The following is a 4199-nucleotide window of genomic DNA, read 5'->3' on the forward strand; positions in this document are numbered from 1 at the left end:
AGAATAGACACCTCCCTTCTAAAAATCTGCCCTCAAAAAGTAACCCCCACTCCCTCCACCACATACACACAAACTAATGTTTCAAAAAGAATAAAGATAGGAAGCAAATCTTCTAGAATTCCTATCACACTGACCCTTTCACATTTGTTTTCTACAATCAGGAAAATAAATTAGAGGGGAAGATGAATTGCCACAGAGAGAGAAATAGAAAGATAAACAATGCCTTTACACTTAGAGGAATTTTATTTGATTTCATGTAATAACTTTGAAAAGGTACCCAAGCTATATTTTTCACATTCCTGACAATTTCAATTCCAAAAAAAAAAAAGAAGAAAGAAAGAACTTATAAGATTCAGAAATTAGGAAATTAGAGACATTCCATTTTGAAGAATTTGTCCTAAGGAAATAGGAAAAGGTAAATATCTAGATATAGCAAGATATAGCTACAATAATGTTTATTAGACACCTGTAATAGCAAGAAGTAGAAAACATTCTAAATGATAGACAATGGGGAAGTGCCACATTATATTTTGATATACCCACACTGCAGCATTCGGTGCATTTATTTCAAATTGTATACATCTACTCCTGACACGGCAATATGCTCATGATATGATGACTATAACATGACTGCATTCTTATAAAATGCGTGAATGACTATATATATCGTGAAAGGGATCTGAATGGATCTGTACAAAGGCACCAACAGTAATCATCTTGGCATGTTTGGCTTGCTTCTATTTCCTGATTCCCATCATAATAAACATGTTTCTTTTTGTACAAACAAAAAAACCCAGATCATTTAGACATAAAATACAAAAACAAGTAAAGACTAAATGACTTGTCATTAACATCCTCAGCCTAAAGTAAACAGATGTTCAATTTTATGCCAGCAGAAAAGATTTTTAATGCAAGAAAAAATGCTAGCTTCTTACCTAGGTTAGCACTGATTCATGTTTCCCTAAGATGTAAAAAGACAAATGAATTGGAATGCCTAAGAAATGCAGTATTTCAGTGAAATGATTTTTTTTTTTAAGATTTTATTTATTTATTCATGAGAGACAGAGAGAGAGAGGCAGAGGGAGAAGCAGGCTCCCAAGGAGCAGAGAGCCCGATGCGGGACTCGATCCCAGGGTCATGGGATCGAGCCCCGCTCAGGTCATGATCCCAGGGTCACGGGATCGAGCCCCGCTTCGGGCTCCCTGCTCAACGGGAAGCGTGCTTCTCCCTCTCCCACTCCTCCTGCTTGTGTTCCCTCTCTCGCTGTCTCTCTGTCAGATAAATAAAATCTTTAAAAAAAAAACTTCTATGATCTGTGTCTGTCTCTAAAGTTTAACACAAAAGATCCTAGGCTGATGGTTCAAGAAGTTCTCAGTTAACTACAATTTTGTCTAAGTCACCGGAGAAAATTCTTATATATCAAATAAATACTGAGCAGCATTTGTGAACAATATGGAAGTTTTATACCACATTCACACAGGACAATATAAACTTTTTGCTCATTACCAAGCACAAATACCAATCACCTAAGGAAACCTTAGAAAAACATATGCGCAAAGGCAAAAACCAAAAAAAGCAAAAAATGATAGGTTTCACTACATAAAATTTGTAAGTCCCCTGTGACCAAATACCATAAGCAAAATGAGAACACAAATAACTAGGAAACATAATTGTAACAGATTGCCAAGATTTACATCTTCATTATATATTTTAAATTCTAGTTATTAAGAAAGACAAAATTCACTAGGGTCATGAAGTACACATTCACAAAAGGAAAACAACAAACATATGGTGAAACATTTTATATGAATAGAAATAAAAATACAATATAAATAGATACAGTTTTTGTTAAAAGACAATGACTGTGAATAAAAGAATATGAGCAAATAAAAGAGGAAACAGACACTCAAATCCTGCTGAGAGGAATGTAAATCAGCACAACATTTCTGGAGGGAAATTTGGCCGTGTGTATCAAAAGCCTTAAAAGCATATGCTATTTGAGGGGCACCTGGGTGGCTCAGTCGTTAAGCATCTGCCTTCAGCTCAGGTCATGATCCCGGAGTCCTGGGATCAAGCCCTGCATCGGGCTCCCTGCTCGGCGGGAAGCCTGCTTCTCCCTCACCCTCTCCCACTCCCCCTGCTTGTGTTCCCTCTCTCGCTGTGTCTCTATCAAATAAATAATAATAAAAAAAAGCATATGCTATTTGATAAAACACTTCTATTCCTAAGACTTTATCCTTAGACAATAATTAAGCAATATTTTATCTAAAAAGTTATTCATCGTAGCTTTAAATAGAAGCCAAAAGCTAAATTTTTATCAAGAGATTGGTAAAATAAATACTGTTTATTGAAAATCATGATGAGCCAGAACACTTATAAACATCAGAAAATATTTTAAATGTTAGATGGTAAGTACTGACATGAAACAGAATGTGCATTGTTCACAGCAGGTTTGCCACCCCAACAGAGGTGTCATGAAAACCATCACTAGGGCGCCTGGGTGGCTCAGTTGGTTAAGCGACTGCCTTCGGCTCAGGTCATGATCCTGGAGTCCCAGGATCGAGTCCCGCATCGGGCTCCTTGCTCGGCAGGGAGTCTGCTTCTCCCTCTCCCCGTTTGTGTTCCCTCTCTCGCTGTGTCTTTCTCTGTCAAATAAATAAATAAAATCTTAAAAAAAAAAAAAAAAAGAAAACCATCACTAAATCTAAGCCAGATGGGAAAGGAAAAGACTCATATCAATATTGTCCTCAGTGGACATGTAGACTCAGGAAGTCTACCTCTACAGGCCGTCTGATAGACAAATGTGGTGGGAAGAAGAGAACTATGGAAAAATTTGAGGAGGCAGCTGTTGAGCTGGGAAAGGGCTCCCTCAAGTATGCCTGGGTCTTGGATAAACTGAGAACTGAATGTGAGCTTATTACCACCACTGATATCACCCTGCGGAAACTCAAGACCAGCAAGTATGACATGACCACCACCTATACCAGAGGACACAGACACTTTATCAAAAACAGGATTACAGGCACAGCTCAGACTGACTGCACTGTCCTGATTGTTGCTGCTGGTGTTAATGATTTTGAAGCAGGTATCTCCAAGAATGGGCACACCCGTGAGCATGTCCTTCTAATTTAACACTGGGTGTGAAAGAACTAACTGTTGGTATTAACAGAATGGATTCCACTGAGCCACCCTAGAGCCAGAAGAGACACAAAAAAAATCATTAAGGAACTCTGCACCTACATAAGAAAATTGGCTACAACTGCATCGCGGTAGCATTCGTGCCAATTTCTGGGTGGAATGGTGACAGCATGCTGGAGCCAAGCACTAACATGCCTTGGTTCAAGGAATGAAAAGTCACCCGTAAAGATGGCAATGCCAGTGGAACCATGCTGCTGGAAGCTCTGGATTGCATCCTACCAACCCCTCATCCAACTGACAAGCTCTTAGGTCTGTCTCTCCAAGACATGTACAAAATTGGTGGTATTGGCACAAGGGCCATGTGAAGAGTGGGGTTTTCAAACCCAGCACGATGGGCATCTCTTCTCCAGTCAACGTTACAACTGAAGTAAAGTCCAATGAAGTGCACCATGAAGCTTTGAGTGAAGCTCTTCCTGGGAACAAAGTGCGCTTCAGTGTCAAGAATGTATCTGTCAAAGATGTTTGTTGTGGTGATGTGGCTCGTGACAGCAAAGATGACCCAACAATGGAAACAGGGGGCTTCGTGGCTCAGGTAAGTATCCTGAACCATCCAGGCCAAATCAGTGCTGGATATGTACCTGTGCTGGATTGTCACACTGCTTCCAAGTTTGCTGAAGACTGATCATCAGGCTGCGGGGAAAGCTGGAAGATGGCCCCAAATCCTTGACATCTGGTGATGCTCCATTGTTGATAGGGTTCCTGACAAGCTCATGTGTGTTGAGAGCTTCTGACTACCCTCCTCTGGGCCTTTTTGCTGTTTATGACATGTGACAGGGAGTTGCTGTGGGTGTCCTCAAGGCAGTGGACAATCAGGCAGTGGAGATGCCAAGGTCATCAAGTCGGCCCAGAAGCTCAGAAGGCTAAATGAACATTATGCCTAATAGCTGCCACCCCACTCTTAATCCATGGTGGAAGAATGGTCTCAGAACTTCTTATCTCAATTGGCCATTCAAGTTTAATAGTAAAAGGCTGGTTGATTTTAACAATGCATCATAAAACCT

General features: G+C 40.2%; 1 pseudogene; it reads left to right on the forward strand.

Moving 5' to 3' along the window:
• Positions 1-2713: 2713 nt before the first annotated feature.
• LOC110579943 lies at positions 2714-3929 on the forward strand (annotated as a pseudogene).
• Positions 3930-4199: the final 270 nt, after the last annotated feature.

The sequence above is a fragment of the Neomonachus schauinslandi genome, chromosome 12 (assembly GCF_002201575.2).
Source record: "Neomonachus schauinslandi chromosome 12, ASM220157v2, whole genome shotgun sequence".
Lineage (NCBI taxonomy): Eukaryota > Metazoa > Chordata > Mammalia > Carnivora > Phocidae > Neomonachus > Neomonachus schauinslandi.